This window comes from Crocodylus porosus, unplaced genomic scaffold, assembly GCF_001723895.1.
Source record: "Crocodylus porosus isolate Cpor-Errol unplaced genomic scaffold, CroPor_comp1, whole genome shotgun sequence".
NCBI lineage: Eukaryota > Metazoa > Chordata > Crocodylia > Crocodylidae > Crocodylus > Crocodylus porosus.
Window position 1 is genome coordinate 117570514 of NW_017728886.1, and position 16461 is coordinate 117586974.

Here is a 16461-nt window from a genome sequence, read left to right on the forward strand (position 1 = left end):
TCCCCCTACTGGCAAGCAGAGCCTGAGGAACCATGGGAGAAGTCACCACGGCTGCCCTGCCTGCCCCAGCCCAGCCTCCCAACACACACACACACACACACACACACACACACACACACAAACATCCCTCACTCATCAGCTCTGACAGCAGCAACTGGGGCCTCTGAGGGCTCATGGCAAAGCCCCCCTGCACAGCACAGGGCAGTGGGGATCACCCCCTCCCCACTTGGCACCTGCCCCATGGCATGGGTGGAGCACAGCTTGGCAGGACACTGTGTGCTGTCTGGGAGCTGGGGTGGCATCAACTGTCAGCCAAAGCCTGGCACCACTCAGCCCCAGCAGCCCCAGCTCCCAGGCAGCATGCAGCACCTTGCCACGCTGCACCTGCACAATACAACAGCTGCTGTGTGGGTGCTAAGCAGGGGGTGGAGGGGCAACCCCGCTGTCCCCTACTGCTCCATGCTGCATGGGGTAGTTCTGCCAAGCATCCAGAGGCCCAAATTACCAGTGCTGCAGCAAGTGAGTGCAGGGTTTTTAATTGCTGGGACTAGGCTAGGGCTGGGGAGGGCAGCCATGGGGGCTTCTCCCACTGCTCCCCCCAGCCAGGGAGAGGCAGGAACAGCCAAAGGAGCAGCAGGAGAATTTGCAGCCACCCAGCTGTCTGCCTCTCCCTAGCCAATCCAAATCACCAAGTCTCTCCAAATCAGCGCCAAATCTTCCAAAGCAGAAACAGCTGAATCAATCTGGGACAGTGATCTGAATCAAATCACTGTCCTCTGAATTGGCTGAATCCAAATCTGAATCAAATACTTTCCTATTCACACAGGCCCACTGTCAGGCCCTGCTCTCCCTGAGCACATGGAAGTGAAAGGCAATTAGAAAACACTGACCTTGAAATAGCCATGCCTGTACTAATTTGTATATAATACCCATAGATTTAGCTCATCCAAAATTGATACATTTTACCTTTTTTAAAAATATTGCAAGTTTTAATACAAGTACTCCATAAATATACTTTTAAGCAGTATTTTGGCACCTGCTAGTTGTGTCTATATGTGCACATTAATGTACTGTAGCCAATTTAACTGCACACTAAAGCGCTGCATAAAAAATATGTTAGTATGCTAATGTACAGTAAATATAAACCACTGTACATTAAGCTACCCTAAAAAAAGATGTGGTTTTGCTACTATGCATTAGGGCAACCTAATGTGCATTTAATTAGTACCTCACATTGGAGATACTAAATTTAATGAGCATTAGAAAAAACACATTAATGAGCATGTAGATATACCCAATTATATACAGTACAAACTATATATGATATTAGTCCCTGTAATGGCCAGAACCGCTTTAAAAAGCAAAACTAAAAAATTATAGCCGCAGATATAATTTATAAAATTTTACTTAAAATTAATAAAAAACTAATAAATTTAATCACAAAATAATTAACATAGTAAATTAAACTTAAATAAAAACATGTTAATCTCAAACCCCAAAATAATATAGTACAATTTGCTTATTAAGTAAACCCAAGCTTAGACAGTAACTTATTGTAATAATTTCTAACACCTTTTAACCCCATAAAATAATAGTTATAAAGTAACACTGTAAATGACTATATAACAAAAAAATTAGCATGAATAAAATATTAAAAAACACACACATCAAAGTAACCCTCAGGAAGGATAGAACAAAAAAGTCATTGCTGTCCCATACCCTCACGGATCTCTCTTACTCCCTGAAACAGCAAAGACCAAAACCTAACTGAGAGGCCTCCCCTGGTTCCCCCCTCCAACAGCCGAGTTCAAAAACATCTAACTTCGCTGAATCAACTTAACGTGTATCTTCTAACTGAAAAACTATCAATAGGCTACTGACCAAGTAAAAACTCTTGGTTAATTTCTTTATTGATTTTATTATCACTATCAATTTTAATCTGTATTATTATATTTTCTGTTTATTAACTTAACCTTTTTATTAATTGTAATATGTGCAAACTATATTTTTGTTATCATAAATAAAATTTATTCTTTTTTATAAATAAAAGTTGTCATTACTTTCCTTCCCAACATCACCTCCTCAATCCCAAACCAAAATAGCCCAGTGGCTAATGAAGTTGCAGTGCTCAGTTAGTCTGCAACTAAATTAATATACTCACAGTGCCCATCTGGCCTGTAACAGTCCCACACCAAAAGGCTTATGAGTTACCATATAGTTCATTGGGTTGGGCCCCAGCAGAATCAGGGGCATTTCAAGCCTTGGTGATCCCACAGCTCAGCAGGTGTGTGCACTCCAGATACTCCCCACAAAGGAGCCATGTGCTAATTAGCTCCTCTATTCACGACTACAAGATATTGTCATCACAAGTCCTGGGATCCTGCAAAAATGTATATGCAGATCAGACACAGAGTAACCTGGTCTGGGTCCACCTCATGAAGTGTAGAGCCACACTAACCATATGTGATAGTCTGAGAGAGGAGTCAACAGAGGGATTCTGGGTGAACTGTTTAGAACCCCATTTGGCAATGTTTGCCTGATTTTTAAAGCTGGTGTAGAGACAGCAATCATTGGAAACTGGGGAAAGAAAGGCACAGCTCAGCCCTGGGAATGAATACTAAGTTAAAACATATTCAATGTAGTAGCTCACCATGATTTAAAAAGAAGTGTTGGCACTGAGGGGGACTGTGCTCAATGGGCACTACCATATATCTTATTCACATTGGCTGTACAAATGTATCCCTGTGCTAGGTTCCCATCAACATATTAGCCCAGTATGGGCCATGTGTTTTATAGTCATGCTCCTGCTGGCTGCATTTAATCATCTTCGCAGTTGGTTTCCATTACTGAGCTCATAATGCTTTTGGCAACAGTTTAAGATAGACAATGTATTTAATGAGCTTTCCTTCTATGCAACTGTAAGACAAGGCAAGTAAATACTGTACTTCCATTTGATTTGGTGACCCCCATCTGAAGGCCCCCAGTGCTGGTGTACCACTGGCACTACCCTTGCTATAGTACTGCTTATTCCCATACTCAAACACATTGTCCATCCCCAGGTGTCCTTAGTGGCCTCCCTTATCCCCATAAACCACTTCCATGCCTCATGACAAAAACAGACTCTAAGGGCCTATACATGTGCTGCATGTCTGCTGCAAGACTGGAGTGCATTAATTAATGCACTCCAGCTGCCTCCATGTCACATCTAATCAACATCCTCATGCTTCAAAGTGGCAGCAGAGGCACTTAAAGTTCATTGAACAAACTTCAGTTCAAGTACCCCTGCCACCAATTTTGAAGCATGGGATGCTGAGCACACATGATACTATGGGCACTTTAATGGAGACTTGTTGGACCCAGAAACTTGCAACAGTGAGCATGACTCTAGCCCAGTGATAAGGGCACTCACCTGGGAGAAAGGAGTCCTGAATTCTTCTCCTTCCTCCAAGGACTGTCTCTGTATGCTATTTTACTGACTGCTTAATGTAAAATATAAATCTATCCTATAGGTGAGTGACTTAACAACAAGGCATCAGGGCAATGCTCCCTTTTGCTGTCTTGGGCCCCATACATTTTGCAGCAACACAGCAGCAGCTGTAAGGAGGATACAGAGCACACCACTTGAGAATAGCTGATAGTCTGGTGGTTATCTCCAGGGAAGAGGAAATGAGGATTTGATTCCCCTTGGGCAGAGGGAGGTACAGGACCTTGTTTTCACTTCTTGGGCCTATTATACAAAACTGAAAACCCCTAGCATCTTTCCTCTGACCCCATTCCTGTTTTACTTTTTTCTTAGGAAAATATTAAGCTCTACTCTGTCTTGAAAGAAAGGTCATAGGTACCCACCTTCAGGAAAGGATTCCAGGCTTTGGATGCAAACCAGATGGCAGTGCTTCCTGACTACGTGTAAGTGAGGATTCTGGAAGGCAGAAGTCCTTGTCTTTAGCATCTCTGTGTTGGTCAAGCCTCAGAAGTTCCTTGCTCAGTATCTGCCTATCTCCCCACATGCTCTATATGGGGTCCTTAGGCACCTCATGCAGAGTTTGGCATCCCAAAGTGAAAGTGTTGCAATACCAAAGTAATTTAACTGAACATAGCCTGAAGTGCCTTTTCATTTTCCACACTAATTCTGAATACTGAGCTGCCCTGCCTTTTAAATACAAAAGGAAATAATTTCTATGGCTTTCCCTAGATCCATCAAATTTAGTTTTCCACCTAAATGCAGAAAATTTAACGGAACTCCTCATATTTCCTTAGACTTACATTTCCCACATTTGAGTTGTTCTCAAGGAGTGCAATGGTTTATGAAGTAAAATGCCATGCTCCGTGACTTGCAAACAGAAAGTAAAACACGTTTTAGGAAGCAGACCAAAATGCTTCTATTACTGACATGATCACTCTTAACTTAGAAATAGAAGTTAATAATGGGAAAGAGGTTTGTCTTCCATATACTTTGTTTTATTTAATGACAAATATTAGTGGTGTTTTAGTAAAGGTTGATGTGGCCTTTCCATAACAATCTCCCATCTGCAGTCAAAGAATAAATATGGGCTTTAACATACCATAGATGGTGTCATCCCAGAAAAAAAAATATTAAAGTGTTTTAAGTCATAAGAAAGCAAAACAAAATAAAAGTTCCCAAAATATTTTTTTATCCAGGGGCATCTTAAATAGTATTTTGTTTCTTTAATGTGCCTTAGGAAAGGTGTTTGAAATATGAAATATAGATTTATTGCCATAGGGTATACATAGCAGAACATGAGTTCCTGCCAGGGTTAGGTTCCTTACTGTCCTGCAGAAATGAGGGTATGTGTATTAGCAGGGCATTATATATATAAAATATACTATGTATACTATATATATATATATGAGACAAACAGTAGTGCAGGACTACTGAGGTACTCCAGCTGAGTGAAGAGGTAGCACCTTTTGAAGTAAGAGCTGCAGCAAACAGCTGTCTGACTGGCTTGTTCTTTACTTAGCAATCTACTGCAAGTTAAGCATATTGTGAACCACCCAGAGATGAAAAATCCAGTTTCTACTGTATATGATAAACTGAGGAGGGAGTTTCCCCACCAAGGATTTTCAGCCATTGCAGATCTACCGAATTCATGGTCGCACTGAAAAATGAAAAGTATCCTCAAACAAGTTGGACAAGTAAGAGAAAATAATTGGGCTCTCATGAGAGACGCTCATATATAAAAGTAGATTTCCTTTTGGGTTGCAAAATGCTGATAGCCACATACAGCAACAAAGACTTAAGCCCCAAGAGAAACCCAAATACTTAGGCACTTACATGTGGTGCATCTTGGGGATGGTTCTGAATAACCAGACAAGTACATGCTCAAAACAATAATTTATGCAGTGCTGTTTATGAACATTCCTTAGCAGAAGATAGTAAGCTGATGAGCCATTCCTGGGGGATTCTTGGAAAAATAAGATCAGGACAAGTTATATACAAAGAGTACATATAAACTGTATTATCTATGGACTGAGGACAACAGGAAGAGGTCAAGGGTATTCCCATTACTCTCATACATGCACATAAATCCTACACATCAGGCTGCATATAACACATGCAGAAATACCCCTTACCTTTATTATCCTCAGCCTGAGAAAGATGTACAAACTGGGAGAAAAATGTTGAATATGATGGAAAATTATCATACAAAAAAACCCCAAACAACCCTAAAAAATTGCACAGTACTGTATTTTGGCTTGAGAAAATAATTCCAGGATATACGACAAGAGATTTGAAAGAATCAACAGGAAGAAATGGAGAATCAAAATGGAGAGCAGTCATACACATGTTTTGATAATGAGAAGAAACAGATTAAAATAAATATGGGCTATGTGAAAAAAATTCTGATTGCTAGAGATAAGTCCATATTTATCCATTTCATAAAACATAAAAAAAACATTAGTGCATCTCAAATGTTTAATGTGAGGGGGAAAAGTGGAGTTTTGGTTTTTTTTTAACTAAAAAATTAGTTTTCTGAAGCCAAAAAGCAATAGCTGTGGAGTCTGTGCCTTTAGCCCCTTGGGGGGTGGGGGGGTGAATGATTCATGTCACACTTAATAGTCCCTCCTGGTGAACCTTGGAATGACACTAATGAGCTCTGGAGGGAGCTGTATCTAGACCTCCTCAGCCAGGAGGACAGGTCAAACTGCCTCAATGCATTTGAAAAAGGAATAAAAGGGAAAGGGGGAAAAAAGCACACTCTCCCTTCAAAATAACCTCGATGGATGCCCTTGTGTATGGAAAAGATTGACAGGAGTTGATGTTTCTAGTAGTAAATTAGTGTCCTACAGCTTAAAGAACAGTTAACATAGGAACATGGTACTTGAGGTCAGAAGAGTAATAGCTTCCCCTGCAAATGCTGCACCCATATCTGGAACTTTTAAAAACTCTTTTCCCTTTCATACACCTCAAATACAGCACAACGCTGCTGAAGTTCTGCTTTAGTCTGTACTGTCACATAGCCACATCTCTAGTGAGAGGATCCTGAAGAGTCAATAAGAGCATCCGTCTCGCAATGGATGACATTTCTAAGTCAGTCGCTGTAGTAGCCAGGTTGGAGAAAAGGAAAATCCTAATTTGCTGCTAGTTTTCCCTAACATTCACTGCAAGCTTTTGTTTTTACACATGCACTATCGGATACATCCGCTTTGTGTTATTGCATATTGTAATGCTCTATTTTACATTATTAAGTGTACTGTTAATTTTTGTATTTCTAAGCTTCATAGTTACTGTTTTATGCTAGATGAACTTCAAAACAGTAAAGTAACAAGTTAGAAATCTGAAGTGTAAAATATATTTATTCTGCCAAAATACAAGATTATTTTCTTCAATATTCTTCAGCATTAGTATTAGAACTTGCTGATGCTTGGATGATAGGAATATATGTCCCTGTCTTAGACATTAGATAGGTCATTAATAGTGTTCGCCTTCAAAATTGACCTACCACTGTAAAGTACATACAGCAAAATAAGCTAAACTGGCACTGTTAGAGACACTTTGACTTTCCAAGGTCTAAGGTCAGTAAGTCACCCTCAACGTTCCTAAGAAAGTACTCACACAAAGCTGCTAGGATTATTGAGGTCATTCATCTGGGAAAGATGTGCCATGAGATTTTCCATATACAAAAATGTCTTTCCCTCACTGCATGTGGGTTCATCCTCCATATGCGAGGTTTGGACTAGAGTGATATGGGCATGGAAAGGGTGGCAGGAGAAGAAGAAGAAACTCCTCAGAGCTGCCCCACCATGCTGTAACCAGGAGCTTCTAGGAGGAAGCTTTTAGGACTTAGCCACGGATGGGTCTTTATCTTTAATACAGTTCCTAGATCAGGGAGTATCTCCAGGGATGGGCTTTGATGGCAAGCAACACTGAAGTCAACTAAATTCACATGAAAAAACACAAGGAATTTGTGCCCCCTTCCAATGGGCTTTTCTGTGTAGAGGAGAAAAATTTTTATACCTCTTCCTGACAAGTATCTTAATTCAGCTTTCTAGAATAGTAATTCGTGTGTAACCAAGACTGGGAATATTATCAGTATTACCAAATGGTGTTTTGTTTACAAATTAACAACATAATAACGTGTTTTAATAGTAGAGCAGCCATGCCAGTAATTAGCCATCCATCCCCTTTCTCTTGTATAAAGTAGTCTGCCCATTTTGAAGAGATCCTGCATCTCTGGTTTGGGGTAGGACCTTGACATTTGACACAAAGTATAGTCTTGAGGTCAATAGGTTCCCTTTGGCTGGCCCCATGAAAATCCACACGTATCTGGTTAAATTATAAACTGTCAAGTAAGTGCCATTTCCCATATTGATTTGATTCAATAGACCTCATTTATGGTTTGCTTCCAAAACACAGTCAGCATTCCTATACCACTGTGCATGTACTACCCTGGCCTTCTTTCTTTAGCAAGCAACAGAAAACAGATCTAGATACGATACAAGAAGATGAAACTGAGCTTTTGCCCTTCCTACTTACTCCTTAACACTATACATCTATCTACACCATGGATAGTCTTCCCATTGTTTTGAAAGCAGAAAAGTGACAGAGTATTTGGGGATCCTTAATACTGTGTGTATTATATGTGTTAGTTTTCATTAAAAGAAACCTGTAGTATAAATATGCCCAAATGCAGCCCAAGAGATACAGGTGAAGAAACTAAGCAGTGTCTGTAAAATATGATAGAGAAATATACCTTTCCTCTTAAGATAGTTTGTGTCTGCCAAGTTCAAGTACGGATTTTGGAATATGATAAAAATCTAGCACACTTCCACAACATTGGGTAGTGTACTATGGTGGAAGCAGTTAGGTCAACAAGAAAGAATGCATCACTGGGATTTAAAAAAAGTTTGCAATTATTTTACCAGTGTATAAGTTTTAGTTTAGAATCAAGAATTGAAACTAATCTGATAAGGGTCCTTTTTCCAGGGCTGATAAGGTATGGGAGCACCACCATTGTGGGTATGTGCTGCATTTCTTCTGAATGTTACATTGCCTTGATAAAGAAAGCACATCTAATGCACACCAGTTGTCTAAAAATGTTGCCTTTTATCTTATATTCTTATTTCCACTGCATACAAAGTCTTATAATAAAAAATAAAAATATTCCATATACAACAACACAAATTGATGAGGGAAGAGTGCATGGCAAATTTGCCTTTAAAATAAAAGCTCAACCTTTTTATACCAAGAAGAATAGGGAATGATGCTACGTAGAACTAAATCAGGCAACCAGAGGGAAGCACATATTCATTCAGTCTCCTATATAGAACACCACATGTGGTACAGCCTGCCTGTGTTGGATCAAATAAGGTTTCTCGACTAGGAACTAAGTTTAGATATTTCTTATACCTTTTTTTTGCTTCACTATTAATATCTTTTCAGCAAAACATCAAGGTCCATGAAGATTCCAGTATGGTTCCCATTATCCTTTTATCTGAGTAGGTGGCAAATATTTGGAATTTCTCTTCATCCTGTTGCTATGAAGTAGGTATTATCATCCTCAATTTACCAGTTAAGGGTTGCATTACAGTAAAATTAGGTGACTCACCTAGGTCACACAGGAAGTCTGTGGCACAGGAAGGAAAGAAGTCCACATATCCTGTGCCCCAATCCTGTTATTTTAATCACATAACTATCCTCCTTCCCTCTTTTTGGCTTGTGTGTTACATTCCCTTCTCTTGATGGCATTAGGCATAAGTAGGCCACCAAAAAAAGCACAAAAAACAGGCAAATACCATTCTTGTTAACAAAAACTTCCCTTGGGCTCAAGTGCTTATGTACCGTGCTTTCTGTTGTTGCTGTTTTATGCATTAACTAAAGTTGGGGGAATAATGACCATTTTGACTAGTAAAGTGAACCAATATGGGAAGGGCTAAGACCATTTAGAAATACTTCATCTGACTGCTAGCTTTTTAAATTAGTAATCTACAATCAGCAAAGCTAGCTGGGCAGTAGCCTCCTGGATGGATTGTTTCTTTATGGCTTTATATTCCATCCTCTTGAAATGTCATTACTCAATGCTGATTCTAAAGACACTTATAGTCCTTCTTGCTTTATTGTCAGTACCAGTAAGTAATACATGCAGTAGAATCTTGAGAGCAGTCAAGAGGATAATTAATCAGGACAGTGTTCTTGATCAAATAGACAGTCATATATTATAACAAAAATATTATATATTGTAACATAAAAAGCCTACTGTCTACATATGTGATAGATAGATAGATAGATAGATAGATAGATAGATAGATAGAGGGTGTGGGGGGGTGTACACTTGTAATTGGGAAAAGCAGCTGGGAACTTAAATTCTTGTAGTTCCTCAAGGATGCTGATTTCTATGATGGGTTTGAATAAAAAGAAAGTAGAACCTTGTAGCTTGGTTGGGAAAAGCAGCACATGCAATAGGAAATGGCATGGAAAGTGATACAGAAGGATACATGTGAGAGCATGAGCAACTGGTACCTCCTGAGTCTGGGGGAGCACCTGCAGAAGCTGGCGGGGGTGGCAGCAGGGACCACCCTGTCATAGTAGGCATGTGCCCCCCTTCCACTCCATGCCTCCCTACCAGTCACCTTTGTGCGAGAGGAATATATGACTGGAATATTGAGAGTGATCTCATACTAAGAAGACAATGTTTGGTAAGGAGGCCAAGGCACAAGTGTTACTGCACATTGAGTACTGTACAAAGGCAGACTAGGGAAACAGAAACAGTGATGCAAGGCTACAAGCAACACCAAGATCCATGTTGACTGTCACTGCCAGGCTTTTATCAGTTTCAAACGTACCTTTAGGCTGCAGAAAACTAGAATAATTTATGATGCTACAGAGTAGATTCTCCAATTTGGATACATTAGTGACCTCCTTTTAAGTCTTTAACCTTAAACCTGTTAACCTTTAAGTCACTTTAAACCTTAATTAGCTACATGGTAAAATGCCAAGGAAATGTTTTAATTAGATTATATATAATAATGCATGTCATTCATTCTAATTTTTAGTTTCATGAAGAGATGTGGTAACAATTCTCCACCTCCCCTCACCCCCCTTCCACCTCCACCTCTGAAGACATTTGGGGAGTGCAGCTTCCAGCTTACCACAAAAACAAACTGTATTTAGCATCACAAAACACAGGGCTCATGGAAAATTTATGGTCAATGTAACAACATTTTTCTTGCTGACCACCATGGTATTGACAGACATTCAGGCCCCTGCTTTAACTCATGGCCCTTTACATAAAGCACCATGAGTTACAGCAACCCCTCCACACCCAACACATGCTCTCCCTTTGAGGTTGTGGGGGAGGATGGGGGGGGGGAAATGAAGCCTGACTTCAGGAACCCAAGCCTGCCTGCAGTCAAGGAGCTACCCCTCTCTCCAAGACCTGTCTCATCTTCCCAGCAAGAAGGGAGGAGAGAGGGAGAGAGCTGCCAGGTGGGTTTTGCCCAGCCTGAGCTGGAGGGGAGGGTGGAGGGGCTTCAATATCCCCCCTGCCCATCTCCAGCTCAGGGCAGGCAAATCCCAGCTGGCAGCTCATTCCCCCTCCCTTCCTGCTGAAAGACCAGGGGGCAGGGCTGGACTGCATCAGCCCAGCCCTGATCATGCAATATATTTAACCCTAGGGAACACAAATTCCCTAAAGTGCTCTAAAGCAGAGAACTTTCATCTCATATCTAATTCCAATGAGAGTTAACTTTTCACATTAAGTGCCACTTTAAAAGCACTGTGCACTGTGTGTCAAGGGATGGCTACAGAGCACTTTCAGGAGGCTGATCATCCAAAAAATGTAACTTCTGTCTGCGCCCCAGGAAGGTGACCACAGAAAATGGCAAAGGCAAGATGACTGATGTCAAAGGGAAGAGACAAGAAAGGTGGGGTTAAAACTCCACCCACAGGTAGAAAAAAGCCTGATGGGAAGGTAACAGCAGCAAAAAAACCCAAAACATAAGGAGGCAAATGAACTGGTTAACACCCAGCGGGTTCAGTAAGACCATGGAAACTATATAGGTAGCTGATGGAAAGTTTAACTTTTAATCTGATTGTTTTTTTATCTTGAGGAAGTTAGAAATGGCAATCCAATTAGTTCAAGGGCTCATTGTTTTCAGAAGAACCCTTGCTATGTCTCTTGAGAGTGCTCATTTAGGCAGCAAATTCATCTCTGCAATATTCACACTCTACAATGCCAGCTTGTGGGAAAGGGAAGGAAAGAGCACAGAACTGCTTGCAGTTAATAATCAAAATTCTCTCTAAACTCACTATCAAAATACCACAGCAGCCAGGACAGATGAAAGTTCTAGGACCAGTTCTGCAGACATAAAACCACAACATTCATACGACCTGGCTCAACCTGAGACCAGCCCCAGCAGCACTGGCAGGGTATGCAGCTGAACAGGGAGCTACTTTTGGGGCGAGATCTTGTGGCAGTGACAACATAGTCCAGAACTGGGGTAGGGCTATATTCTGCTGCCCACACACCTTTGGCAGGGACATGCAGGCAGCGGATCATGGCTCTGCCCCAGCTTCAAACCACGCGGTCACCACTGCAAGATCCCATTCCCAGGCACGGAGCCTCTCCCCATCTAACTGTGTGCCCTACCAGCACTGCTGGGGCCAGTCTCTATGGAAACCCTGGCCACAGCAACACCACTGGTGGGGTCTCTAAGGAAACTGGCCACAGTGACATGGGCAGGGGCCATTGGGAAATGGAGTACAGGCAATGACTGGATCCACCATTTTGCCTACCTCTGCTTTAGACTATTGATGAATTATTGCTAGTGCCAGTAACATTAATCAGTTTTTTACACCCTACTGAGACGCATGTCTCTCTCTCTCTCTCCTTATCTTCTGGTGTGATCTGCTCTCATTCCTTCTTATTGCAATTGATTGTTGAAAGAGATTGGTATGAATTGATTAATAAACTTTATACCTAAGCTGGAGTCTCAGAAGAACACTTAGTTTCAAAATGGAGCTGTCAAGACCAAGTGGTTCAAGTTAGCACAAAAGACTACCAAGACCAAATTAAGTCTTATGTTTATAGGTCCTTGTTTACTCCTTCACTCTTCATTTTGGCTATACAAGCAATATCATTCCCCATCTTGTATAAGGAAAACATGGTATCATTCTAAAGGGTCAAAACAGGATGAATATTTAAAGAAAACAAAATGACTTTGCTTGTTATTTACCATACCATAGATACAGGGAGCAAAATTTTTGCTCCACTAAAATTATGTTAGTTTAACCACTGACTTCAGTGAGTACTTCCCACCCCAAAAGGACTACAAAAGAAATAAAATCTGTAGTAGATGCTGGAAAACTGTATATATAGACCGAGTGACTACTAGCTCCCAATCCTTTGGATTAAAAATTCAAGTATTCTTTGCTATGTTTAGAAAGCATGTAAGTAGCTCCCAAATTACCCTCCAGATATTTTTGGCAGACCATTTAGACAATTTTATTGATGGCATCATATTAAGACACAAGCAGAATACTTACTTCCACTAATAATAAAAAAAGTAATTTCAGAAATAGCTTAGGATGCAAACAGCATCCAGCTAATTTGAGCACTGTACTGAGCATGGCAGCATAATTCTCATATCATTCATAATTTTATACCCTTGTATTCACCCAGACTTCTGCTTGTGGCATAGGTTTCCAGGAAGAAAGGACACAAACTTAAAAATAATTCTAAAAGACTGGTAAGAGTCTAACCACTTACATTTTCATTTGATTTATTCTGAACTATGGACTCCTGCTCTAAACATTTTAGTATGCAAGTATGGGTCAAATTCACTCTACAAGTTCTACTTCCTTAAGTCAAGACAGTTCCCTGATCCTCAGAAGAGAGCTGGCAGCATTTTCACCTCCATACTCTTTCAGGATTTCCTTTAAGGAGGAGTTTTCAGAATCAGAACCTTGGGGGGTCTGGACCTAGCAACTGAACAGTGATGTAATTTAAACTATAACCTCTGGCCAGATCTACTGTGGAATAATTTACCATTGTTCCAGTTTCACTCCAGCAATACCTGCCTCACTACCACCATGACTGCTTCCTGGTATCCAGTGGTGTCCAATTCACCATTATTTGCAGTCCCTTTGGAGTGGCAAATTAACCAGATTTCATTGCATTGTTTTTCTACACCAATACAAGATACAGCAGTGTCAGGTAGCCTCAGGTAGCCTCTGCACTAGGTGTTATTTGAGTACCACATCGCTTGGAGACAGTGGCTGCATCTACACAAGATGCTGACTGCACAGTAGCTCAATACTACTGCACAGTAGCATTGCACGGCAGAAACTGTGACAATGCTACTGCACAGTAGCGTCACAAAAAAGCTGTTCGTTGGCACTGTGATGACTGTGCAGTCAGTGTCTTGTGTAGATGCAACCACTATTAGCTTGTTTGCTGGGGTAGCCATTTGCTCAGCACATAGTAGTGGACACACAACACTTCCTTAAGTATATTTTTCACCAGTGCAGCTTTAACCCTGATTTTACCTAGGGCAACTCTACACAAGTAAAATGTAGGGGCATGCCCGATTTTTGTTTACAGTGGTATACGGGCAGCATACAACAGTGTAAATGTGTCATGTGTTCAGGTCCTTATATTTCATAGCTTATATCTTAACTCTTCTGGCTCCAATTTAAATAATGAATTCCTTATGAGGTTATTACTGGCCCCTTCATGACAAAGTTCCCTTTTCTCCTCACATGCTTTTGTTTTTGCAGTATACATGCTGCTGGGCAACAATAGCCCAGCACTCATCCCAGTTGGGTGTCAAGCACTCTTAATGAAGTGGGTAACTGATGGCTGAAAATAATGTAAATAGTTCATTTAGTAAAAGCAAATATTTATTTTTTAAACAGAGCTGTCAGGTTTTTTACTACACACTTTGAACTAGCACAGTCCAGGGAGTTAAAAAGCAATCTCTTGAGCAAACAGGATGCTTTGCCTTGACAAATGAACTTGTTAGAGGTGTTTAATCTCAGGAGGGAAGAGTACATGTTAATTGTTACAATCCACATATTAAGATATTTGGTATTTAAAGAATTCAAGAAACAGATGATTGCTTCACCTCTGAAAGGTAAGGACAGATGACAGCCAAGTGTAGCAGTTATTGTTCAATTTAACAGCTGCCTTGGAACGAAAAAAGGGAAATTTCTTAATGATAAGCACTTGAATTGCTCTCAGAGCCATCCTATTTGAATTCTGTGCTCTGGTTAATAATGCATGGCAATTAATTACACATTCTGTACATGCACTATGCAGAGAGCCAGTGAAGGAGGGGAGGCAGAAGGTTTAGTATGACCCATTCCTCCTCCACTGAAGCCAGTGACAAAACACACACTGACTTCCATAAACCAGAATCAGGACCAAAAAACAAAAAAAAACCCAATGGTGGTAGGTATTAACAAAATACCTTCCCTCCCATCACTCCCCTCCCCCCCGCCAAAAAAAAGAAAATAACTTTAAAATAAATATAATGTACTTAAAATATAACCCAAGACTGCTTTTAAATTAAGGGTAAACAAAATATCCAAGCTATATAGTTTTCTATTGTATGGAAAATGCAGCTCAGAATTTGAAGTGCAAATGATGACATTTTATTGTTTAAAAAAGGAATAAATCTGAGCCACTCAAACTAATTTACTGGAGCACAACTGTATAAAAACTCAATTAGTTTCAAATTAAAAAGTATGGGGTTATTAAAAATCCCACAGCATATATTGAAAAGTTCCTTGTTTAGACTTTAAATGAATTAATGAGATTAACAATTTCAAACTAAATTTATTTGTGGCAGGGAATTAACTGTATTTGTTTTAATCCATTAATACCATTGAACTAACATCCCAAGAAGCATGCTACTAACCACACAAATCAGTAAACCATTCTCATAGGTTCTACAACTTTTATTCACATTTTGCTATCCAATATAAAATAGCATATCTCATGGGTGTCAAGTAGTTGAGGGCCCAAGGGCCTTCCAGAAGAGGGCTATCATCTGCAATGCATAGAACTTTACATACATACATCATTTTAAGGCCCCCTCCAGCAAAAAAAAAGAAAGAAAAGTGAGGGCCTATGAAATATTGTTTTCAGAGTCCTTGTCTATTTTTATATAACGTTTCCCCCCAGCTGTACTCAACAGCAAGAGGTAAGCATAGAAACATATGACTAAAGACTGACAGAGAAATCCACACATTTTATATTTAAAAAAATAAACACATGATTTTCTGCTTTTTGAGAGATGATAGCCATGACTATAGCCCCTTTCAGTGAAAATGTTCAGGAGAGAACAAAATATTGCAAATATTGCAAAACTAATCTTTTACCAGCTGTTCTTACGGTCAGTTGCCACAGGGCCTCCAGCTGTATCCTGAGATCCCAAAGAGGATCACAAGTCTGGAACATTATTAGCTTCTGCACTTGGAAGAATTGAATAATCCTGATTTTTGCAGACTTGAGGTGCTTGCTAAAAATTTTCTTTAAAAAAATGTGTTCTTAATAACACACTCAATTTCCTTTTATTGTGCCTAGCCTACTAGCCACATTATTTTATTAAGAGGATTGAGATGCCCAGATTTTCTAATGATCAGTCATGTTGCATAACTCACAAAATTATTTTATTTCCTCGTATACTTAAAATGCACCTATAAGTATCCACCCTGTACTTTGGACTCATAGGGTGTGTCCATGAGTTTGGCTATACATGGTGTTGCAAACATGTTTGCAGCACCACATACCACGCAGCCTGGTGTTCTCTGCACTGCAAGGGCACACTGCCCAAGCATGCACTGTGCTGTGATTTTTTCCCATGGATTTTTTTTTTACCTCTGGATAATCCAGGGGGTCAACAAAATTAAAAAAAAAAACCCTACAGGGAAAAAAAATGGAGCAATACATGCTTGGCCAGCACATGTTGCTGAACAGCAGAGCCAGGCCACCTGGA